The sequence below is a fragment of the Myotis yumanensis genome, unplaced genomic scaffold, assembly GCF_028538775.1.
Source record: "Myotis yumanensis isolate MYYU_CA2020_CCGP unplaced genomic scaffold, mMyoYum1.0.hap1 SCAF_1, whole genome shotgun sequence".
In the NCBI taxonomy this organism is placed as follows: Eukaryota; Metazoa; Chordata; class Mammalia; order Chiroptera; family Vespertilionidae; genus Myotis; species Myotis yumanensis.
This window is the reverse complement of record NW_027223752.1, coordinates 61,205,923-61,232,689: the sequence shown is the minus strand read 5'-3', so window position 1 is coordinate 61,232,689 and position 26,767 is coordinate 61,205,923. Positions and strand designations below refer to the sequence as shown.

At 40.0% G+C, this 26,767-nt stretch overlaps 1 protein-coding gene and 1 long non-coding RNA gene across 2 annotated transcripts in view; one reads left to right on the top strand and one right to left on the bottom strand.

Moving 5' to 3' along the window:
- The window catches only part of LOC139015138 (uncharacterized), a 326,688-nt gene extending 325,921 nt beyond the window's left edge, over positions 1-767 (top strand). Inside the window, exon 3 of the long non-coding RNA XR_011472410.1 lies at positions 683-767. This is a non-coding gene — a long non-coding RNA (uncharacterized lncRNA). The remainder of the gene's footprint in view (positions 1-682) is intronic.
- WDR72 (WD repeat domain 72) overlaps positions 1-26,767 on the bottom strand; it is a 305,723-nt gene that overhangs the window by 11,838 nt on the left and 267,118 nt on the right. The gene's annotated exons all lie outside the window — the stretch shown is intronic.

The following is a 26,767-nucleotide window of genomic DNA, read 5'->3' as shown; positions in this document are numbered from 1 at the left end:
AGGGCTCAGGGATTCTTAATCCCTGGGCTCTCTCCCCATGTGTCGCCATCACTGGCTGGAGTAGACCACCTTTCCCAGTCTCAGTCAAATAAGAGAAAATTACTCCAAAATGATTCAGCGGCCACCTGTTTAAACCTTTCCATGTGGTGGGTGGTGTGGCAAGTGCCTTATATAAATCACTCCTTTGTCCATCAAACAATCCTTTGAAGCAGGTTTTAGTGACTGCTCGGCCTGAGACTCTCTGTCTTGTAGACTTGAAGAGATCACAGGGGTATGGGTGGTGGTGGAAGTTTAGAGAAGAGGCACACCCAAGAATGCAGAAACAACTTGCTGTTGCATGCCTGACTTGCTTTCTATCAAACTGACCTCTCTGGATATTTCAGAGGCATCTTTGCAGGAATTTCAGCACCAAGGCAGAAATCACCCATGCAAGGGAAGCATGGTGAGTGGCTTGGTCTAATTTTAGCCCTAACAAATGAAGAAAGGGTTCACTTGTCAGGGCTAAAATGGAAGCCAAGAACAAACCTTATAAAATATGAGGGGCAGAGCCCAAATTAATATACTTACTGCCTAAATTCACAGTTCAAGGGACACTCCAAGTCCAGGGTAGGCAGGAAAGTGGTTACTTAAGAATTCAAACAGCACAGCCTCTTTTTCATTATCTTTCCTATTGTTATTCTAGCTCCTTGCTCTTTGTCAGGGGACTGTGTGGACCATCTTCACCCTCAGGGCTTGTTGAGGAAAACAGGAACAGATGCACTTCTAGAGCGTGGACCACCAGCTCCTCTTTTTACATCACTGTTGTAGGTAAGTAGCAAAATGATAATTTACTAAAAAGACATTGGAATCTAGCTTGAGTTTTCACGTGATTTTATCTGGAGATTCTGGTCTCTTTCCGGAAGTCCTCCCTGGTGATCACTAATACCCTTGTCTTACTGAGATCCCCACTTCTGTTATAATCACTATCTTAAATATAGCAACTTACTAGCTAATTGACCTTGGGCAAGTTACTTAAACTCTCTATCTCTGCCTCAGTTTCCTTATCTGTAAGATGAAAATAATAGTAGTGTCATTGTGAAGCATTTTTTAAAAGCCTGGAATATATACTGCACCACTTTCCTTATTGTATCTAATCATATATTTACATCTCCTTCTTCTTCTCTGGAGTCACACTTTCTACTCCCTGCCTCCTCCTGGGCAATCAGGTAGCATTCTGGGAAAGGTAGTTGTAGTGTGGCCCATCTGTTCCAGTTTAAATAGCTCAATCCCTATAGTTGGCCTTACAAGCTGCTTCCTCAGCAGGACAAGGTTTGGACCCGGGCATTTAGGAAGATTTCTTCCACTAACTTGGTTTGATAGCTACTTCATTGACGTATCTCATCCCTGCATCATTCTCTCTCTTGAATATCATCCCACCAGAAGGGTATTAAAATGTCCATGGATTTGGTTAGTTCTGCCCTTGTAAGCTATCAATTGCATATTTGCAAGGGTGAGGGCTCTATTTGACTTGAATCTCTGTGCTAGGGCCTCTTGTTGTGGTCATAATCCCCCTAGGTCTAGGCCAGTTGCTGCTTCAAAGGGCCAATCATTTTGAATGGTTCCACTTAAAGACTTAAAGTTTGTCTACAAGGCCAGACTGAAAGAGCTCTTTTCCAGTTGACTTGGTTTTATCGGCCACAGTAACAGCCAGTCAATGAGCTATCTATGGATGCATGCATGGTTGATCCAATTCAGTTGTTAAGGTGCCTGAAATAACATCAATCCATTGATTGCTTCGCCCTTAATGACAATCCTCCCTTATGATGATCAAAAAAACCCCTATTTTATTGGGAAATTATCAATGGAGTAATAATCATTGCATGTAGATATGTTCAGGTGAGCCCCAAAGGATGTTTTCTTTCCTAAATTCCAAAAAAATGAGTCTTCCTGGTTGTGATGATCAGGAAATGGAATTGAGTGTGAAGGGTAAAGGGGCGTAGGGATAAAGGGTAGGAGCCACTTTAGGATAAACAGTCTTTTTCTCAGTGATCTTATGTGAAGCTCTCTCTTTGATTAATAATCATAGCCAAAGGGGCTCTCTCTATTTTAATTCCTCATAATTGCTATGAATCTACAATAGTCACTTAATTCCTCACAGAGACCCACTTGTTCTCTCAAATCCAGATGAGCTGTCAATGGCATCCGGGATAGTCCATAATTTTTATCCTGAATCAGCCACGTGTGAACTGAGTCAATGCAATCTGATTGTCACAGTCTGCTCCCATCCCCCAAATGAAAGCAAACATATATGTATATGTCATTTATCTGGTTTGTGTTCATTTTCTTCTTGTTTGAATATAAATGAACAAGGCTAACCCACTACCCATTCAGAGGAAGAGAAAGAGTTTATAATCGAAGTTCCAAAATACATATTAGATTATTTTTAGAAGTTGATAGGAAATAATTTTACATTTATTTTAGAATAAAAAAAGTGTGAAAGCCTGAAATTATATTGAAATATTACATTCATTAAAAAAGAGAAAGTATACAAAAATCTATTTTATATGAGAAAATAAAACTTTTCTAGAATAGAATGCCGAATAAGTACAAAAAGCATGAAAATGGAAACATACAAAATAAAAACATTTCAAAGCATTAAATACAAATACTGAAACTATTTCTCTACTTAAAAAACCCCACAGAAACGAATATATTATATGAGTAATGGAAATAATAGAAGTGTCATTGTGAATGACATCTGAAGCATTTTGTAAAAGCCTGGGAGATATACATGCATCACTTTCCATATTGTATCTACTCATATATTTGCATTGCCTTCTTCTTCCCTGAAGTAACACTTTCTACTCCATACCTCCTCCTGGGCAATCAGATAGGATTCTGGGAATGGTAGTTGTAGTGTACCCCATCTGTTCCAGTTTAAATACCTCAATCCCTATAGTTGGCCTCATAAATTGCTTTGTACATCTCTTCAGATTATGCATCGTGGAGAAACAGAAGCAAAGGGGTTAAGCTAGTTTGTAGTCAGTCTCTCCCATTTAAGACATTACCGATAAATCCAGGTTGGGAGCACACCTATTCCCATGTGGGGTGGGCTCTTGTGCATTCCTCTTAGCTTTTGGCCCTTTTCTGTGGGAGGGGTTTGATTTCTGCTTACCTGACAGAGGTGAGGGGCAAGACTTTATTCCATGAATGACTGTTGGAGTCTGCTTCACCTTTTCACTAAGACTGAGAAACTTTCTTTTTAAAATTTGCCTTGATCTATTTTCTAAGACTAAATTACGTAGCATAGTATCAAATAGACTCAATGAAACAGAACAACATCTGTGGTGCCATGTACATGATCTGATAGAACTTTGTGATTCAAATTGCATTACCAATTACTTTCCACTTCTTACTGAACTTAATGAGTTAAACTTGACCACAGAAATTAACTTCATGTACTTGAAGAAATGCTAACATCTTATTTCACTATGGAGGTCATCAGGTAACATTTTTATGGGGGCGGGGCTGTTTAGTTTGACCAAACACCAAATTTTCTTTTGAAAATTCAAATTATACTGGTGCCACCTGACAGCTAAGGTCTTCAGAAAATAAAATGTTTGCCTTTTAATTTAAAAAAAGTGCTCCATTGTGCCCAGTAATTGCAAAGAACAGGCTCTGGGACAATCTGTACTGCTAAAGGAGTACTTGGGCTGCATGGTGAGTGGTTCTCTCACAGACAAGCTGTGACTCAAAGAGGCTGGATTCAAGATGGCGGTGCCCTTGTCCAGTAGCTGCACTTTGTTCCAGTTGAAACCAACACCCCAACTCTTTCTTACTCACTGAATAAATAGAATTTATTTCCAAAGTAACTCATTTTTTCCTCTGGAAAATAAGGATTTGAAGCTTGCTCTGTGGTTGACAGCCATTCATTGTAAGGACATATTTTATCACATTTAATTCTCATGACACTATTAGAACACTATTATCCCCAGTTTACTGATCAGAAAGCCACAGTACAGAAAGGTAAATTAGGTGATGAAGACAGAGAACAAAACACTGACTGTTGATCACAGAGCACGCGTTCTGAACCACCACGGTGCAGAATACGGTGCTTTTTGTCACTGGCCTCAGTGGGTCTGGGGCCAAGGTGTTTACTGTCCTGGAGCCTCAGTTCCCTCTACTGCCCCTTTTAGCTTCCACTTTCTAGTTCCATCTCTGTTTCCTAACAGATTCACCTGCCTCTCTCTACTTCACCTTTAGTACTTATCTTCCTTCCCTCAAAAAAAAAAAAAAAAATCTACTGTTGCAGTCCGGTGAGATAGTAGAATACAAACAAAACTTTAGCCTAAAACACAACTGCAGAACTATTCTTTGTTCCTCATAAGCGAGAGGATGCTGCGTGTGCCAGGGTTGCCTGAATGTTTCCACTGGAATGTTGTGATTGTTATTTATTACAATTATGTCGAACTTTAAACCCCCCTTGCTGTATTCTTGCCAGCACCCCTACAGGGGCCAGTTTCCCTACCCAGGGCCCTGCTATGCCGCAGTGCTGTTCATTAGAATGGGATTTTACCTGGGTAATGGCTTTTGAGGAATGCATCCCAGCATTTGAGGCAGCTCCCAGCTGAACAACCTGCCATTTGTGATGCCTCCTTCAGGTTAAACATTTTAGATTAATCAATAAGTAAATGGCAAATAAATGGCATGAGCCCATGTCCAATATAAATGAGATCAACTGCAGAAGCAGAAAAGGGCAGGTTCGGCATTGTCCAATACGCCTGAGCAGTGCTGCCTTCAGCTCGTCTATTTGAGGTGAACTATCCAAATGATCAGTGAACAATGAAGTGCATCCTCCAGATGTTTTAGAACATCAGGGTTTCTGGCATCCTTTACCTTAACACACTGACTTCATTGAGAGCTGGCAGAGGTGCTATTGTTCTGAATCTCTGTCACCCGGAAGGAAGGTCACGACTCTGGCGAGACATTCTCCCTCCTCCAATAGACACCTAACCAGCCAGCCCGAAACAGTGCGATGAAAATGCTCAGGCCAGCACACAAGCCACAGTCATTGACTCTGAAGATTTGCCAAACATGCCCCAAATATGCATTTCATAAAAAATTCCATTTACTTCTCCCAATTCTTTCTGCTAATTTACTTCAGTTACACTTTTCAAATGTGTAATATCTCATTTTTGAGGAAAAATATATTGCAGCCAAAAGAGCTGACCTCCGTGCATTTTCAGACTCTCTGCTGTATACCTGACAAATGAGGCAGCACGGCCTTTCCATATTCGGTCTTGGGGGGTCTATTGGCTGAGGAATCCTTGGTCATCCCACCTGCCTGGCGTCTAGGATCATGATGAATTGTCTCCAACTCTAGCCTCAGATTGTTTTTTAACATTTAATTTAGTTTCTTCCTGTGCTTGGATGAACATGGCCATGTTATGGATTTCTGCTCTAATGTACACCAGCAGCCTGGAAGAACAAGCCTCAGCAAGCTGTGGAAATTAGAGAGGCTGGATCAATAGGCAAGGTCACGACCCCCCCGGCTCTGATTCTGTACACTGTCCTGAAATTCTCTCCCCTGAAAATCCTCCCGCTGCTTCTAATGTGAATCCAGAGAGGAAGTCATGTAGACCAGCCCACCCCAGATTCTCACGTCCCAGGGAGGGACCCCCATCATCACAAACACTGAAAAATTTGTGTAAACAGCAGCCTACAAATAGAAACATCTAGGCATTCGCTTTATGTAAGGATTGTTAACATCATTGTCCAAAGACCCTTTCAGAGGGAGGACAATAGATGAGGACAAAGAGAAAGCAAACCTAACAATTTTGGAGCAAACCTCAAAGAAATTAGCCTGTATCATACACATACCTCAGACAAAGGAGGACACAAGCCTCCGACCAATGCCTTGACATTTTTATGAAATACAAAATGGTAAAAATCAACCTGATTTCAACTCCAAGAAACATCTCTGGGCTCAGTGAAATCGTTTGAGGAGAAAATACTTGAAAATATTTCAAAAGATAGCAGGTGCCAATAATGCTACAAGTTTTGATCTTGTCAATATAAAAGATCTACATTTCCTAGCACAAAGTAATATTCTGAGCAAACTAGTTTTCCATCTGGAGATTGAGAAGTTGATACTGTTCAGAGTTATAATTTTCCTGGGTGGAAATAACTAATGCATCAAAACTTCAAACCTGCAAAAGCAAACCCACGACTGGTAATTTATCATATTCACTAATCATTGGTTCCAAAATGACCTGACATCGAAATGATCAATTTAGAAAAAAAAAAAAGAAATCTTAAAGATCTGTCTTTTGAAGAGAAGGTTAAGGGTGTGAAAAAAATGGGAGAAGAAGAGAGGTTCAGGTCACGGGGATGGGGAGTTAACCTGTGAGTGCCTTGTCTGGAATGTGGGCGCCACTTTCACTTTGTAAATCTCAAGCCACACAGCCCAAGAAGCAGAATCTCTTTTGTTTGGAGAGTAAATTCAGGATGTGATAAAGCATATCCTTATCTAAACCCCTCGTTCGGGAACAACAGAAGAAGCCCTTTCTGTACAGCCCAGTAATTCCACGATGTTTGGTAGTTTTGCTTCAGAATTTAGGTAACTAGGTTGTATTCAGATTCTGTTCCATTGTTGACAAACCACTTTGCCAATCTCCTGTCTTTCTATCATATCAGGGATTGTAGGCAAACTGACATCACACTTTAAATCTCCAAGTGAAAAATTAGTTTATTGAGAATATTGCTTTGGACTTGAGAATGTAGGTCTTTGCTGGCAAAAGATTTATTTGCAAGAACTCTGGAAAATTAGGGTATTTCCTTTGTAGCACAAGAACTAATTGCCAAAGAGGAGAGTAAATCTTGTACTTTGCCAATACTTTATTTTTAAAGGAAAACATACACACATACACTATATTCTCTGTAGGTGCTGCAAGAATCACATTTACTGTTATCATGTAGAAATAATCTCATTTGGAGAGTATATATGAACACAGTATGGATGAGGTTGGTGAGGGGGGTGGTTCAGAAGACACAAAAAGGTGAGTGATGATGTTTTTTGTCCCATGGTTACTAGTTTTTTCGACATTTTCAGCAGAAGCTTTTAGTTTGGAAATAAATCTCAAGTTTAATCAGAACGGCATGTCACAATCAGTATCTATATATATAAAAGTCTTAGTGACTGTTTGACCATTTGACCCGTAACTATGATGTGTACTGACCACCAGGGGGCAGACACTCAATGCAGGAGCTGCCTCCTGGTGGTCAGTGCACTCCCACAGTGGAAGTGCCACTCAATTGACCAATGGGCGCCCACGGACACTCCCCCTGCGGCCCCCTCCCCCATCCGTACCAGGACCGAGATCCGGACTGGCATCGGGACTGACTGGGCATGAGCAGGCGGCCGCTTCTTGGTCATGGGTGAGCCGGTATCCCCCTAGGACAGGTGCGCATAGATCGCAGGGAACCGGCAGCGAGCCTACTGAGTGGTGGCGGCAGGCGCAGCAGGGCTGGGATGAGCAGGAGCGGTGCGGTGCCTGCTACTTTGTGCACTGCCCGTTTCAGCTGATCCCCACAGGCCATGCCAAGGGACCCCACTGGTGCACAAATCCGTGCACTGGGCCTCTAGTTTAAATAAATAAGTGGCAATTTTGAATCATAAAGTCTAGAGTAGGATATAACCTAATCTTAAGAGTGTTTTCTTTTAGGTGAATAAATTTGTCATGTCAGTTTTTCAGATGAGGCCCATAAGATCCTGACATTTGGACATCTGGCCCAAGGTCTCCCAGCTAGGGGTACAGGGCAGAATGGACTCTGTGGTTTGCCTCCTGATATAGAGCTTTATCTTCATATAAAGCAGTAGTATCCTTATTTCAGAGCTGTGCTTGGATTCAGGATTTTACCCCTAATGCAGGTTGTATCCCCCATACAGAATTCTACCACAATGCAAGGTTCTGTTCCAATACAGAGCTCTACCCTAGTACAAGGCTCTGCCCACAATGCATGGTTAATCTGCTCTTACTGGTCGAAGCAATCCCAAGCCCTTGCCTAGATTCAAGGGAGGAGTAGACCTCACCTCTCAGTGGGAGGTGCCTCAACATTATGTGATGTCACAGGTGATCAAATGGAATGGAAAATATTGTTGCATGTAGGAAAATATAATCTGTATAATCTACCTTCTGGCCACAACAACTCAAATCCCCCCACATGCAAAATATACTCATGCCTTCTCTCTGATGAGCCCCTGTCTCATCCCATTGAGGCATCAGTTTGAAGTCCAAGATCTCATATAACTCAGTTCCTGGTGAGAAGGAAGTTTGTCCAGTATGTTTCCTTGGTTTCAGGTCCTCTTGATATGCAGCCCTCTGAACTACAGAGACATAGTACAGAGTAGGTAGCTTCTCTCTGCTCCACTGGCATCAGATAGGTAGCTAAGGCTTGGGGCTGGGATCATAGGAAGTGTCATTCACTCACATGTCTGGTAGGCAATGCTGGATATTGGAGGCCTCACTTTCTCTCCAGGTGGCGTTCCCCCTGAGGTCGCTCTGTGTGGTAAGTTTGGGATTCCTCACAGCTTTCCCAGAACAAACATCCCGAAGAGTGGCCCAGCTGGAAGCTCTTTTTGTGAGCTGGCCTCAGAAGTCCCAGAGCATCACTCTGCTGCACTCTGTTGGTTGGAGCAGTACCAGACTCTGTCCAAATTCAAGTGGAGGAGCCCTAGGCTCCACTCTCAGTGAGAGAAGCCTCCACGTCTTATTGTAAGAAGAACAGCTGGGATACTAGGTATTATTGTGGTCGTTTAGGGAACAGCAATTTGCTGGAATTGGCTGCCTTGCAAATCAGTGATCGCTGCAGTCAATGGTGCTGTAGAAGGGATTCTACTCTAGGCAGAAGACTTGACTAAGTGACCTTCCAAGTCTGAGATTCTGTGACACTATGAAAAGGTCAGTTGAACAAGGTAATCTGAAGACTTTGGCAAGTAGGATTATATAGTCCTGCGGCATAAAAGAAAAGGTGCAGGAGAAAGTATATGTACAGATAAATTGAAGGTGCCAACAATGCAGTCCTAGAATAGCTTGTGTCCCAATACTATGACCCTGTCTGATAACAAAGAGTGAAGGGCCATGACCTCAGCTGGAGTCCGGAGGTATACTGTCCAGGCTGTTGAGGAAAGTGGCAGCTCATATAGAAGTTTTTGGTAAGGACCCAAAACAGAGTGAACCTGAAAAAACAAGTGGAACAGTGCCTATATCCTCTGTGGCTCAGGATGAGGGCACATACAAAGAGCTATGAGTCTTGGGAGTAATAAGAGTTAAATGTGATTGTGTGTGAGAGGACTTTATAAACTATAAAGTGTTGTTTATTGTGTTGGGACTTCTATTCATAAAGCAGAGACTTGTAAACAACCTTCTGAACCCTATCTTGCTCTCTATCCCACACATGGATTGTTTACCTTCAGTCAGAACATCTTTTCATGGAGTGGTTTGTCTGTGTGCATTGCCTGTGAGACCCTGTCTTAACATTCTTAATCAATCAGTTTGGTAAAAATATTGGCTCCTAACCAATGGCAGGGATGTAGCAGTGGACACAGCCTGAGAATGTATTGCTCTGGGTCTGTTTGTCATCTCTCATCATATCCTCTTCTCATCAGTTTTTCAAAACCAGGCACTTTTTCTGCTTCCCTACACTGGGCTGGCTTCCAACAGTACCTTGCTCTGGGGCAGAGTTGTCCTGGCGAATGCATAATTCAGTGGTTTGTACTTTGCATCTATTAACCATGGCACCAAATGCAAGAATGACACAATGGTGAGGCTTTTGCTTAGATAGTGTTTTTCCTGAGTAAAGCTTAACATTCAAACCAATTTATAGTTCCTTTGCATAGTAGAAAGTATCATAATAGTCTTTTAATAGATGACTTGACAGAAACACATACATTATAAGGTCAATGTCACGGCAAATTATTACAACACGTCCAATTCAAGGTTCCTAACTCTCCATATTTAACTTTTACCACTAGATCATGCATAGTACATAGTAGGTATTTAAAAATATCCATTGGACTTTATTATATTATCAATAGGCAATTAAATAAAATGCAACTTCAAGGCTTTTGTTTAAAATCCAAGACTAAGTTAAAACAGATTCATTTAACTGATTTGAAAATCTCTGGCAGAATAATAACCATTCCATTGGGTAAATGATGGCAGCTAGATAAGGTTTCAACTAACTAAATATGATATTTTTCATTATATTTTAATTGCCCTTATGTTATTTTTGGAAGGACAAATAGAGCTATTTTGGGTAAATCTTTATTTATTTTCCATACCTTACACTTAAATATATTTTTCAAAGTATAAATATCCATTATTCTAGTTATTCACAGAACAAGCTTGGGAAACCTATTGGTATAGATATTATTCCCATTAAAATATAGGCGTCAAAAGGCTAGAAGAGATTCATTGGGAATTAGAGCTTAGGCTCATTTTCCATTTCAATTTTCTTTCTATTATTTATTACCTAATAAATTAATAATAAAAACGATTTATTGGACATTTATTTATTTATTCCAAGTCCTGTGCTAAGCACTTTACCTCTGTTATCTCATTTAATCTTCACAATAACTCTTGAAGTAGACACTATTATTTGTGTTATTTTACAAATGAATAAATTCAGGCACAGAGAGTTGGGGTAACTTGCGACAAAGTTCTAAAGCTAGTAAGTAAAAGAGATGGATTTACAAACCACGCAAAAGTGTTAAACCACAGTGCTGTGTAGTTTCTCATGTCAGGTATCACTGAGAAACTGGAGAAGATGGGGAAGTGTGGGTAAAATAAGTGTGTATGAACATTTTTTTTCAAAAATAGCATTTTAAATCCTAAAATTAAGATTCAACTATTCAACTAATACTCTTACTCATATAAACTTAAAACTTCTCTCCCTACCCTCCCTCCTGATTACATTATTACAGACCAGTGAATGTTGAAGTAGGAAGGAATGTGCTCTAGAGTGGGTTTATATTTTATAAGATGAAATAGGCCATTTCATGCACAATTCACTCAGGCTTGTTCTCTGTCTGTAACCTGGTAACACCTAAGTGTCTGTCCATTCAAGGATATCATTCAACTTGAACAGGCCGGCCTGTGTAATCCACACTTTCCACTTGCCTGGTTATCATTACTGATGTATCGGAATCTTCCTGAGAACTTCTGTGCACCTTTCAACTCAGTGAGCCACAATTTCCTATTCAACATCTTGTCTCTAGAAATTAGGCTTCTTGTTTCATGTGATCCTTCTCCTTTGCTTCATGCTAGTCCTTCAGGGCCTCCACTGCAGGCTGCATATCAGCTACTCTCACTGACGCTAAAGGCAGTGAGGGGGGTATTTTGATTAAAGTTTCTGTGAGAGCTCCTTATTCCTGATCTTCTGCAGTAAACCAAATTTTTGGAAAACATCAGTGAGTCCAGGAACTGAACTAAGTCTGAACCTGAGATGTCAAGTTCTATGTAAGATACTTTGATCCAAGTGTCAAGTAGATCAGAGCAAGACCAGGCTCCTGCGTTCTGTCACTATGATACTCTTCCTAATTTAACTTTCCACCACAGTGATGAGAAGCACATTACAACTAAATTTCTCCATAAGTGACTCAAGAATATGTTGGAGTTAACATTGCTGATGGTTTTCACAAGAAACCTATGGCCGAAATATCCTTCCACTTTTCCATTCTGAACCTAAAACTATGATATAGGTCCAGATACTTCCATTTCTTTTCTTCTTTTTCTATTATTAAAAAAATGCCCTCTTCAAGTGTTCTTTCTGACTAATGGGATGATAGATAGAAAATTCCCCTAAAATGCTTTTAACTTAAACAGGAAGCTCCCAGGCTTCTAACTACTTGCCACCCCATGTCATGTGTAATCATGTCTTACAAATAACTCTATTTTTGAAATAACTAAATAACTAACGAGTATGGACTGTGGTGAACTGGGATTACTATGGTCTGAATGTTTGGGTACCCCCAAATTCATGTTGAAATCTTAACCCCCAAAGATAATGGTATTAGGAGGCAGAGTCTTTAGAAAGTGCTTAGATAGTGATGGTGGAGTCTTCATGAGTGAGATCAGTGTCCTTATAAAAGAGACACCGCAGAGATCCCCCACCACTTCCACTGTGTAAAGACACCAAAAGAAGCCTGTGACTCTGAACATGGTGGCACATTAATCTTGGACTTCGAGCTTTCCGAACTGTGAGAAATAAATTTCTGTTGTTTACAGGCTAAGCAATCTGTCATATTTTGTTACAGCATCCTGATTTGGCTAAAACATAGTTTGTCTATACATATAGCCCCACCGTGCCCAAGGAACCTAAAGTTTTTTCTATTACCCGTGGTCCTCAATGATCTGCCATAGTAATTTTTTTTTAAGATTACAATGATTTCTTCTGATTAAATCCAAGGAATGTCATTTGGCCCATAGTTTCTATGTCTGTGCAGCTCTCACACTGGTGATTATTTGAGTCTTAGGACAAAATTTTTTTGAATGAATGGTGCATCCCGTTTCTCCTGGTTCTCTCCCACCTCTCTGATTTTTCTCTTCTGTAAGAACCTCAGTTCTTGATCATCAGCTCTTATTTCTCCAAATTTTTACCCTAAGAGTATTTACCAAGTCTTAGAGTTTAGTACTATCATTGTGAAGATATTTTCAAATCTGCCTGTCCAACTTAGTTCCATGTCCCTATCTTACCATTTTCTTAAGGTCGGTATATACCAAGTGTAACCCAACATTTATTCCCCAAATAATTTTGTCCTGATTTTTCCACTTATGAGAAAAATTAAGATGTACAATTTAGGTGGATGTGATTGATGTGGTGGTAGACAAAATTAGAAGAAAGGAATGTACTTTTAAGAAATTTTCAAGGGATAAATGTGATTAATGACTGGTGAGAGATAGGAAAGACTCAATGATAAACTATTATCATAAGCTCAGTGTCCCTGCAACAGATTCCAAGTCACTTTTTTCAAAGGGCGGGAGTATGGAACAGAAGTCTTTATTTCATGGAGAGTAAAGCTAACTGGGATAAAGTGGAGAAATGTATTTTTAAAGTATGTTTTTATTGACTTCAGAGAGAGGAAGGGAGAAGGGGAGAGAGATAGAAACATCAATAATGAGAATCATTGACCAGCTGTCTTCTGCATGCCCCTACTGGGGACCAAGCCTGCAACTTAGGCACAAGCCCTGACCTGGAATTGGACTGTGACCTCCTGGTGCAGAGGTTGACATTCAACCACTGAGCCACTGTGGCTCGGCATAACTCCATTCTTTATTCCAGGGGTCCTCAAACTTTTGAAACAGGGGGCCAGTTCACTGTCCCTCAGACTGTTGGAAGGCCAGACTATAGTTTAAAAAAAAAACTATGAACAAATTCCTATGCACACTGCACATATCTTATTTTGAAGTAAAAAAACAAAACGGGAACAGATACAATATTTGTATTTGCATGTGGCCCGCGGGCCGTAGTTTGAGGACCCCTGCTATTCATTCCTTTCCTCAACTAGCTAAGGTTTTGTTTTTTTTAAACTACTCTTTCTTATTTTTACCCTCTACAGAGCCAATTATAGAAATAGGTTAAATACGTATTTTTTAAAAGAATGAATAAATGCAATGAATGGATCTCATATTCAAACTTTCTTAAGGAGATCTTCCAATGGCTACCAGCGGCTTTGAATACTCATTCTCTCAGTTCGGGCTCTTCAGAAAAGTTTTGGAAACCATTGCTATTTCCGATTTGTGATGGGAATCTAAAATCCACATGATTCTTTCATCAACGACCTGTGATCTATGTCAGAACACTCTCGGAATCACAATCATCTCAGGTCATGCTTGCTTAATTCTTGGTTGATATCTGCTAAGAGACCCAAGTCTCTTCTGCGATTTCCTGCTCTATTCATCCCTTTACCAGGCCCTGGGGTAGGCAGAATGATGCCTGCCTCCCCAAGATGTCCACCTCTGACTATGTTAGGTTACATGGCAAAAAGATTTTACAAATGTGATTAATATGTTGCGATGTGAAATATCCTGAATTAACTGAATGGATCCAACATAAGCACAAGGGCCTTTATAAGAGCAAGAGGAAGGCAGAGGAGGAGGTGTGATGATGGAAGCAGAGGTCAAAGTGACATCGCTGTAAAGAGACCACAAGTCAAGAAAGCAGGGTAAACCTCTGGATTCTGGGAGAAACGAGAAACAGATTGTCCTCTGGAGTTTCCAGAAGAAACTCAGCCATTCTGACACAGATTTTAACCCTGAAGTTCCATTTTCGGACTTCTGACCTTTATAATGATAACGTAATAAATTTATGTTTTTTTAAGCCCCTAAGTTTGTGGTAATTTGTGATAGCAGCTATAAGAACCTACTAATCCCCTGCACCAAACATTGTTTGCCTCTCTATGATCCTGGTCATTGCCCAAGACTCACCCTTATGTTCATCAATTTCCCCCAGACTTTCATCCTACAATTGTTCTGTGCTTCCTCTGATCTAACCTTTCAGTGATCTTCTCCTTTTCAAATCTTTCCATTAAGTTCTTTAGGTTTTCTGTTATGTTGCACACACACTCCCCTGTGTTCTTGGGCTCTCCACCAAATGCATCTACTAACTGCTGGTTTTTACAGTAAAATGATCTTTCCTGAGGACACCAGTACCCTTGAAATTTCCTCAAGAATACATTTTTATTTACCTTACATTCCAAGTATTTCACTCCCCAAAATATGCAACTTCCCAAATATTTTCTTCTCCCCTTGTCTGAAAATTGGTGGGCCTTCTAGGCTGCCGATGGTATTTGACCATATCACTCTTGGGTTGTTTTCACTCTTATCTTCTATCTTCATGATATCTTCTCCTCTATCCACTGAGCCAAACTGGCTAGGGCTAACTTAAATGTCTTGATGCGTGCTTGTTAGGTGGTTTTTTCTATCTATTCACAATAGCAAATACACTTCTTTTCATGACCTGTATTTGACCCATACTGGCTTATGGGTATGGTGTTCTAATCCATCTACCTATCATTGATTCTGTCTTAAACCATCTCCAACTATCCAAAGGTTTCCTATGTGTCTTGTTCTGGTGCAAGCAGTCCAAATGACACAGGTGTCTGCATGGTTGCTGAAATACTCTGACCCCATTATCATCAACAACCCTCGTTATCATCAGAGAAGCTAGGAACCAACTCACAATTTGTTCCTTGGTCAGCTAAAACCCCAATCTGTCTGCGGAATGACCAATTCTGTACACCATTATACTCCCAACTGTTCTAAAAATACAATTCAAAGATCTCTTGTCCAACCACAAAGAGAATGGAGCTTACCGAGAAACTCTGAGGGAACCATTTTAATTACATAATAATGGTACACATGTCAATCCCTTTGTATACAGAATAAGGAGGCTCTAAACCTTTCCAAGTAAGAGAACTTTTCCCTGCAAAAATATCCCAAAATTCTCCCATAAGAGGTATGGTGTTGTGGTTGATAGACAACAAAGAAGCTCCTATGAAATTTTTCATTATTAGTCACAGGAGCAATTTACATGCTTTTGAAAAATTTTAGTACATCCATGCATGAGATGTATGGGAACATAAACTTGCAATAACTATAATGTCTCCCAGGCTTGAGAATTGCTCATGGTTTGAGAACTTTTTGAGTTAGAAAACCATTAATTTATTAGTCCATTCTACGACTGCAAACATTCTCTGATTCTATTAGTATAGGTCAGTGATTTTCAATCTTTTTCATCTCATGGCACACACAAACTAATTGCTAAAATTTTGCAGCATACCAAAAAATATATTTTTGCAGATCTGACCAAAAAATAGGTATAATTTTGATTAATTCACACCAGATGGTTATTGTTGTGTTGGCTGTTATCATTTTTTTTTATTTGACAATGTAAGGGAAAAGAGTTCAGTGCCCCTGACTAAATAGTCAGGTATTGCATATTTTTAAAATCGTTGTGGCACACAAAGGTGCCTACCACGGCACACTGGTTGAAAATCACTGGGATTACACGATGCAATATACAGAGGATGTATTATGGAGTTGTACACTTGAAACCTGTATAATTTTATTAACCAATGTCATCTCAATAAATTCAATAAAAAAATCACTGGTATAGGTCATTTCCACTGACAAGTTAGACAAAGTTTATCATTCTCCTTAGTTCAGCATTTTCTAAGTTTTGTACCATGACAATATGATTGTTGATTAAATGAAATATCAGGACAAATAATTTTGGGAAATGCATATAATATTGTCTTCTTAGAGCTGCTTTATGGGTATAACCATATTAACGTACAGTAAAGAAATTTGTTTATATTATTTAGTTCAACATTTCCCAAAACTGTTTGTCCATAGAGCAGGTTTTTCCCCCCCATGGAATTCCTATGAACATATCATGGAGCATTGATTTGAGAAAACATGATTTGTAAACACTTTGCAAGTGGGTGGGGCACTGTCAGCCAAGGAAACATGAAATCCCAGAGTGCCACATTCCACTGGTTATTAAGGCATTATGTATTCATCCTCTCACAGGGGCTGAGGCTGAGTAGATGTGCATGACAGTCTAAAAGATTTTGATTTGGAGATGTGGCCACCCATGCTAATTGCATTCTCACTGAACCAAACTCAGGGCATTGTAGAGACTCTGAAAAATCCAGTTGGCCTCTCAGATTATAGTGTAGTTGCAAATATTTCTGTCCTAAAGACATAACCACATTCTGCAATTTCTCAGATGCTGACCCTTTAGAAGTGCAATCATATAAGGAGGATTATTCTGCACCAGCAAAGAGAATACTTGTACCTTCCCTGGCATTGCCGCATGCACTAGTCCATCCTGTTTACCAGAATAAGTGTGAAGAATCTTAGTCCCATCCCCGGTTCAGCACAGAAACGCTTAGTATCCACGGCAGGCTGGAGAGGAGATGAGGAAACTCTTCTGGCATGACTGTAAGGTCAACAAATTGGAAAAAGCCACAGCTCACCCTTGGGAAGGATTAAATACACTGACATCCTACAAATTGATTTACCTAGATCAGACCACATGTTAATGAGGCAGGCAAGTTACTCTAATTCATTGTTACTATTCTAAATGCAGAGACTTTTTCACATTAAAGAGGTGGGGCCATGGATTCAAATGAGCATCACTTATGGCCTGTCACTCAACCTGCCGGGGCCAGTGTCCTCAGAGCCATTTAAAATTGTTGTAATCCAAACTGCACCAAAAATAACTGGACATTCAAAGAGCACAGCTCCCATGAAATGAAGTGAGTGTTCTTTCCCTATTAGCTTCACGTCTGAATAGTGGTGCCCAAATACTGTTAGCTGACTAAGTATGAGCACTTAGACTTTTGGGAACAGACATTTCTAAATACTTGAAGAATGTCTATTATTTGAAGGATCCCCTTGAAAATGTATCACTCACTTTTCAAGACTAACTCCTGAGTAACATGATTTATCATAGATGTGATTTATACCACAGATGTAAGATCTACAGATCTCAGCTTTGTCCAAATTGTAAGATTTCTTTTAAAAATTTATTTATTTATTTATTTATTTATTTATTTATTTTTATTTCAGAGAAGAAGGGAGAGGGATAGAGAGATAGAAACATCAATGATGAGAGGGAATCATTGATTGGCTTCCTCCTGCACGCCCCACACTGTGGATTGAGCCCGCAACCTGGGCATATGCCTTGACCAGGAATCAAACTGTGATCTCCTGATTCATAGGTAGCTGCTCAACCACTGAGCCATGCCGGCCAGGCTAAATTATAAGATTTCTTAATGGCTTCATGCCTACATGTGAGTTTAATCTCTATCAAAAGGTAAAGTTTATACATGTATAAAAGCAATATTCATTGGTGTGTTTATACGATAACTCTTACACACAGTGCTTTGTAATAATCATCTAATAGGTTAAAAAAAAAAAAAGCCCACCAAGGGCCAGGTAGTAAATACTTTGTAGGCCATATGGTCTGTTGCAACTTTCAACTCTGCCACTGTGATGTGAAAGCAGCCATTGACAATGTGTAAATGAATGAGTATGACTATATTGCATACATTTTTATTTATGGAAAACACTAAAATTTGAATTTCACGTGGATTTTATTTCACAAAATATTTGTCTTTAAAATTTTTTTTTAACAATTCAAAAATGCAAAAACCATTCTTCACTGGCAGGGTCATACTAAAACAGGTGATGGTCTGCATTTGGCCCAGAGCCCATAGTTTATTGACCATTGCTTTAACCTGTAGCTTTGAAAACAAGACATATAACCTCTTTGCTTACATTTTATTTTTTAGTTCTTTATCAACATGAACTCACCCCATCTGATTCGATGAGAAGGTCAGTGGAACAATAAAAAACACATATAGGACTATTGCAATGTGCATAATATATCAGGAATTGCAGATTTCACTTTATATAGAGTCAGAAGAATATCCAGAAAAAAATATTGAGAGACATCAAGACTATGTTTCTTACAACACATACTTTGAGAAAGATTGCTGTGCTTTTCTTATACTTTTATTACTTTTAAAGTTAATTTTTCTCTCAGAATTTAGAATATACTCTTCATATTCTAAATTCATACATAACATATTCTAAATTTTGCTCTCTAAATAATAAATATGTATTATTCACAGTCGTGGAAAACCACATAATAAAAATTACTTTTTCTGATTACAAAAGCTGCATTTTTTAAAATTTTAGACTACATGGAAAATGCATAAAAACCAGATTACTTCTAGTTTAAGAAAGATTGCCATTTAAAACCAAAAGCTTTTAAAAATCTTCTCTCATGTGTCTATAGCTATTACCTAAAAAAAACTTTCTGTTGGTGAATCAAATGTCAAACAAAACCCTTGACTATTTGGCTAGGAAGCTTACAGTTTAACCCTGCGTGTAGATTCAGGGTGAAGCAAAGGTCTCTAATTCTAAATATTTGTTGGTGGATGTTGCTCCATCAGCTACTTGGAAATCGGTTGCCACCAGATTGGGTAAAGCCTGATAACCAAACAAAGCAGCAATTAGGACTCCAGTCAGAAAACAGCCTCTGTTTTGCTTACTCCTGTGCCTGTGCCCTATGCCCAGTTCATTTGTCCTTGGCCTCTATGCTCCCTCCCTTCGTTGTCTTGGGGATACAAAGTCTTTGGCTTGCAAAGCAATCTCAGTGAGCTTATTAATTCATTTTTGGACAGGCTCGCTATGAGTCATGGGACTCACAGGTGTTCATTCTCTGAGCAGTCCCCGTCTGTGTGACTGTGGCTTCTTCAAGTCCTCTTGCCTGTTGGTAGGTTGCTCAAAGCGGCACCCCCGTAGCTTCTCTTTAATGGGAATATGAGCACTGAGAGGGAATCCCTGGACCTCCAGGGTTTTCTTAAAGCAAATTCAGCTCTTTAAAGAAAAATAACAATTCTTTGCCTTCAAATCCCTCTCCCCTGCCCCACGGTCCACACCCCTAAATCAGACAGGCCAGATGTTTGTGAAAACTGCAGTTTCCACAATCAAAAGTATAACATTTACCATAGCTTTTATCAAAGATTTCAATTCCCCTCATCTTAAGGAAAATGACCCTTTTATTTTGTTGTGGACATAAAATTATGGCCCTGGGAAAATTGGAAGCATTTCTGTTCGGGGAAATCAATTTTCTCACTGCCATATATGATCAACATGTCACAGCCATCACCTAGATAATAACAGGAAAGTACAAGTAAAATAGCTGGTAATACTGGCTTTAAAGGTAGAAAAAGATAGAAGCAAGATAACACCCCCACCCGTTTTTTTTTTAGAGCGTGTTTGCCTAAAGAAAAAAAAGAAAAACGTCGGAGTATTGTTTTTTTGTTTTTTCATTTTCTTCCTTCCCGCCCCACGTTCTTCCCTTCCCTGGTGCTTTCTAGAGTATAAGTATTTTATTTTGTGTCCTAATCCGCCAAAGCATTAATGAAACTGTAGTGATGTGTGTTCTTCCTGGAAAAGAGTAAGCACTTTATGTGTAAACCACTCTGGCTCCTTTTCAATCTTCCTGTTAATGGGTGGCTAATTGTCAAAAGATGTGACCAGAGTGAGATGACCCAGGAGTGTGTTTAGGTGGGAGGCAACAGGGAAAGTACAGAAGCAGCTTCTTAATTTGGATCCTGCAAACAAAAGGAAACATCAAATCTGACCTCACTGCTGGAGTGTTAATGGCTTTCTCCCCATCGCCCCTGCCACTTAGCATCTTTTGTGCCCCACCCCGGGAAGCTTCCCGGCAGAAGTGTGCATTAGCCGAACTCTACAGTTACAAAATGCTGCTTACTACAGACGCGGGGAAAACCTTCAGAGTGATTAAGTGTTCTTTGGACAAACACATCCACGGCTATAAAAGTGCCATTTTTATTTCAGGAAGGCCTCTCAGCGCGGTCCCTGCCGTGGCTACCCGCACAAAGGAGTGTTGTACCTAGGATGTCTTCAAAGAAGGCCCAGACGTCACCGCTCTTTATAGGAAAGGTGGCCCCACACGTGAACACGGAAAGCTAAAAGCTAAAACTGTTAATTCAGGCCAAGACCAGACCCGAGAAAAAAATCAGGCGAGATTTTGGTAAAACTTCAGATATTTTAAATAACGGAACCATTGGCAAGCAAACACATAGACAAAACCAACTGATTGTTTTAGAGTGAAAATGGGAGAGGACAGTAAGAATGAGAGGGAAAACTAACCTATGAAATCTAGACTAAGGGAATCTCACAGATATGGTAAACGTGACTGCACAGAGATGCCCATAGAAGTATTCTTTAGAGTTGAAAATAACCTATACATTTAACAAGGAATGATTTAAAAAAGCTAAACTATGGCATATACACTTGATAGCATATGTTGCAGTTATTAGAAACATTGGTTTTCAGAAAATAATGCTTGAAGAAATAGGAGAAAAGTATATACTATGGTCTAAGTAAAAAATAATAAGTTACAGGTATGGAGCAATGCCTGCTTAGGAAAACATACAAAAGAGAATGTTAAGGTTGTGTTAGGACGGTGATATTATGAGTGAAGTTTTTTTTCCCTTCTATTTCAATTAGGAGTGACTTGGATATTTTTCTTAATATATTTTATTGATTTTTTACAGAGAGGAAGGGAGAGGGATAGAGAGTTAGAAACATCGATGAGAGAGAAACATCGATCAGCTGCCTCCTGCACACCTCCTACTAGGGATGTGCCTGCAACCAAGGTACATGCCTTTGACTGGAATCGAACCTGGGACCTTTCAGTCCACAGGCCGACGCTCTATCCACTGAGCCAAACTGTTTAGGGCGATACTGTTTTGATTATAAAGAAAATAAAACAAACTGAAGAAACCTAGGCAGAAATAGGCCCTGAGAAAACTCTTTTTGGTGGGCAAGAACATCATTCAAAAAATATTTTTTTTCAGATTTTATTAGAATTTGTTAATACCACATTTGTCCAGTGGTTAGGCAGTAAATTGGGAATTAAAGGACCAGCGGTCTCATCTAGCCCAGAGGAGGCCGTTTTATTCTGCTGCTAACAAAACCCCCAGTACCTCCCCAGTCAATCTTCAAAAGGCCATGCACCTCTGTGCTGTGATGTTCACAGAGACAATGACAGAATTTGGAGACTCTAGATCAGTGATGGCGAACCTATGACATGCGTGTCAGAGGTGACACACGAACTCATTTTTTTGGTTGATTTTTCTTTGTTAAATGGCATTTAAATATATAAAATAAATATCAAAAATATGTCTTTGTTTTACTATGGTTGCAAATATCAAAAAATTTCTATATGTGACACGGCACCAGAGTTAAGTTAGGGTCTTTCAAAATGCTGACACGCCGAGCTCAAATGGTTTGCCATCACTGCTCTAGGCAATGCAAGTAAGTACATAATGTCTGTACTCAAATGGGGGGAAAGGCTGATGGGTTTTCTCATCCATTTCATAGCTTCTTTTTTTAATTCTGATTTTTTTACACTGGATATGTGAATAGTTCATCTGCATGTTTATTTCTAGCTCTCTCTCTCTCTCTCTCTCTCTAAGCCAAGATTATTCTGATATATCCATATCCCAGCCCAGTTCCCATTCGCACTTCCAAAATGGGTGGGTTATCTTCAGGTCAGGATACAAGTCTGGCATCAGGAAAATGCTCCTCCTCCTGGGGGAGACATGGGTGCCTGTGGCCCACTTAGCACTGTGACTGGTGAGGCTCTCGGCTCGCCAGACAGCGGAACAGACCATGTGTTGGAAAAAATCAAACTTAGTGGCTTATTGGAGTGAAATGGTTGGGAGAGAGGTGTTCAAAGAACACTTCCTGTCAGTAAGTAAAAGCACATCGATAAAAATAAATCAATGTCCACTTGTTTTCTAGGAATCTGTTTCATATTCAGCGAAGGCTCCCATTATGCTGCATTTCTGATCAAGTAACCTAGAAAAGATGTGTTTTTAAGCTTGAGTAAAATCTTTTGAAGGAAAACATTACACTGAGATGCTGAGTCTTTCCATATGCACCGAAATGCAAAGCACAGATAAACTCAGCTACAAACAAATAAAATTGTTCTGTGACTCATTTGAGAAGAGGACTGTGAAGGAATTGCATTGGGTTAGAAAACCTCAGTTTGATTTTTGACTGATTCATTGACCATCTATCTGTGTGGCTTTAAGTCTTCCCCTATTAAAGCCTTAGCTTTATTCATTGTAAAATAAAAGAGTTGAACTAGATCAGGGGACTAATACTAGTATACACCACCACTCATCTGTATAACACTGTCACAGACATGGCTAATCACTTGTGGCTCTTTCCTGCTGATCCTGGCTGAGGCCTTAGAATCTTTCATTTGACAGTGCCCCTGGCAGCCATTACTAATTGATAAGTTTAGTTATAATGGATAAAACTTTCCCATTACAGGGAAAAATGAGTTCCTAGGTCCCTGCCCTCCATGACCTTATAAGCTCTTTCTCAACCCTCAACAGAGCAGATTAAGACCTCTTCCATTAGATATCTAGACACTCAAGTTCATTGACACTCTGTAGGCTCCAGATTAACTTTGCTCCAAACTTACATCCGAGCAACTGTATGTTTCAAGAATTATTGTGCTAAAAGGATCAGCTTATGCCAATGTTATTTCCCTTTTTAGTAGCCCATTTGTACCAAAGACAGATAGCAAGTGTTTCCTTGTGTGGCATAAATTACCTGGCAATCCCCACCACACGTATTCTATACATTATGGTAAGAAAGCATACATTATTAATTCTTCTAAGTGCAGGATGATATTCATTAATTTATAATTTTAATAGTTGACATACAATGTTCTATATAACTTTATTTTCTCCCCAAATCCATTATAAAACAGAGCAATGCTGACTCCTTCCATAGATCTGTCTCAGAATCCATCCGAACTGCTGCATTATATGCTCAAGCTATGAAAACACATACCACATTCCTTCTTTAAAACCTGTGGTTGCTCCACTGTTTCATTGAGTCCAAACTCATTGCTTTGTGCTTTATAAGCATTTTATTTGTTGGATTTATCACTGTACCACTGAGCCTCATTATTTACCTTCACATTTTTACCCCATTTAGAGAGACCTGCCTGCTGTGTCTTTGCCTAGACCCAGGATGAGGATGAAGCAAGTGAGGAGACTAGACAAAATCTAAAAAGGCACACTCTCAGAGTCATGCTGGGTGTCTCCTTGAATTTTGCACCCCAACAGCTCACTTGCCTTATTCTAGCTGCAGCCTCTCCTTGTGTCATCCTATATAATAAACGCTTAATATGCAAATTGACCGAACAGCGGAATGACCAGTTGGTGGGGGGGGGTGGGTCTGGCAAGCAGGCGAAGACGCATGCCAGTGGGCAGAGGGAGGGAATGGCGATGGGGGGGGCGGCACCCAGTGGCGGCGGAGTGGCAATGGGGGGGGGCTGGTGCCATGCCCTGATCGGCCCATCCGGTCACCTCCTGCAGAGGGAGGCCAGACTGCTGTGGGAGCAGCCCTAAGCCATCAGTAGGACATCCCCTTAGGACTCCCAGACTGTGAGAGAGCGCAGGCTGAGCTGAGGTACACCCCCCTCCCCCACCACCAGTGCACGAATTTTCGTGCACCGGGACTCTAGTCAAATAAAAAATCTTTACTGCTGTTCAGCTCTTCAAAGCAAGTTCACACACATGATCTAACTATATCCTCTCTGCTGTTAGACATGCCGATATTATTATTTCCCTTGTCTATAAGGGTGAGGCAACCTGAGTCTCAGGAAAGTTAGAGAGTGTCAGAATCAGAACTCAATATCATATCTTCTGAATCTGAGCAGAATATTACTTCTAGTAGAATGAGACTTAATCCCCTTTACTGTGCTCTGTGACAAGGCATGTCTTTCTCTTCCTTCAAGATACACATTTTAACTAAACATTTTAGTTCTAATTATTTCATTTACTCCAAGATTTCCCCCCACACCCATGTATTATTCATTTGCTTTGAAAATATCTATTATGTGTAATCATTGCATTCTTTTTGTGTGTCTTGTTCCTTTAATAGACTGAATACCCTTTGAGGGTGTAAACAATTTATAATGAATAAAATTCTATATTTTTGTAGAGCCTGAACATGTCAGTGGACTTTGTGAGAAATAGGGAGATTTGCTTTATAGCCAAGTTTACAAATGTAGAAACTGAGTGAAAAATAAAGACAATGACAACTAGCATTTATTGAGGATATCAGTGTTGTAAGGACTGTGGTAAGCACTTAGCAGGCAACATCTCCATGAATTTCATTAACAACCCAGTGAGATAGTTTTTGTTACTCACATTTAAAAGGTGAGAAAATGCAGCTTTAGAAAACAGCAAACTGCATAAGGTCATAGTACTTGTAAGCGTGCAGGGCCAGGATTCATACCCAGGTCTGACTCCAAACCCAGGCGTCAGAGTGATTAGTCCAGGGCTGCAGAGCCAATGAGGGGTCAAGTTGGAACCTGAACCTGACAGTTTTGACTCCGATCTAGTTCATTTTCATTGCCCTAGTCTGCTTTTGATTCTCACAAAATAGTATAGGCATTTAATGCCTTTTTATTTTAAGTGAACTGGTATTATATTAAGAATAATTTTAATCTATGTTTACTTTAGTGATTTCCATGTATCCTTACATGAAATTAAAGCCTAAGTAGAAACATTACCAGCCTCTATCTCTGCTACTTGGTTATGGAATGGATGTAGTGTCTTTGGAGCATGCAAATATAAAGACAACTCAGTCAGTGTAGTCTTCATGTCTGTGTCTTGCAGGTTGAGAAGCAAAATAGGACTTATGGTAATTCCATGCTGGTTGATCCCCAAGGACATGAAAAGTGGTTTGAGGGAACACTACAGCACAGGATGGCAAATAAGCAGCATGGCTAATCTGTCTCGGCCTTTTTTCCTCTGGGGTCTGCAGTGGCTTCACAGTGCATTTCAGCAAGCACTCCAGGCGGCCACTGCCCATTGATCAGGGAACTTATTAGACGTTGTAGGCTATGGACAGGGAGAGACTTAGTTCCCAGCCCTGGAAGTGCTACTCATTGGCTGAGTGGCCCTGGGCATGTTACTTAACTCCAGAGATTCTCAATCACACCATTATTAGCTAGAGATGACAATAGCACCTTCTTCCCAGAGTTGATGTGAGAGATAAAATGAGATACATACAGCACAGGACCTGAATAGACATTAATTACCTTGGAAAGACAACAGGAACAATGCCTCTTTAACTCCCTTTTCTAATTGCAAAATCATCCAGAAAAATAAAAAATGGCAGCCACAATTCCAATATCCACTCCTACCTTTTAATTTTTTTTAATTTCTGAGCTTAATCAGAATAATTCTGAGTTTTCATACCTTTTTTTTTCTTTTTAAATGGCGCAAATCCATCAGTTCATGGCACTTGGAGTCAGCCAGACCTAGGTTTGAGTTACAATTCTGTCATTTACTTGGTGACTAAGAGTAAGTTGTTAACCTCCCTGAGCTTCGGTCTCCTCATCTATAAAACGAGAATAACATCACCTATACCACAATATTATTGTAAGATTTTAACAAGACAAAGCACAGAAGTGATAAATCACTTGGTAAATAGTCATTGTAATCATGCCTGCAAGGCAGGCCTCTAAGGGGCACCTGTGCCCATTCCAGTGAAAGCAGCCACCTGGCCATGACACTGCACTTTGAGCTTGTCCTGGGTAGTGTGGCCATTGTGCTGGTCGCTGTTTACCTAACTCCGGTGAAGTTACTCAGTTCTTGTCCTTGGCTACTTCCTGGCCCTTGTGCAATACCCCCTGATTGGAGGCTGGATCCCTGCAGGTCATGTAACTAGTCTCAGCAGAAGTGGTTACGCTTTAACTGCCGTTTGTACTCAGTATTAGGCACGATCACGTAGAAAGAGACTGAAGGGACTGGGGGGTCAGAGTTGGAGACTATCAGGGATCCTGTTCTACCTGATCTTTTGCATCTGATTCAATAATGATTGATTACCTACCATATGCCAGGCTCCGGGGCTATAAACAGGACATGCCCCCTGCCTCCGGGAGCTCAGAACTTGGTGATGCAGTGAGACTAAGTTTTCACTTATATGAAGTTACACAAATACTAAGTGGAATGTAATAAAAGATTCCTTCAAGAATTGTGCATAAGTGTACACATGGCAACTTGAAGGAGAATACAAGTATGTTTACTCAAAATATCCCTTTAAATGTAAAAGAAAAACATCTTTCTTTAAAGAAGGATATT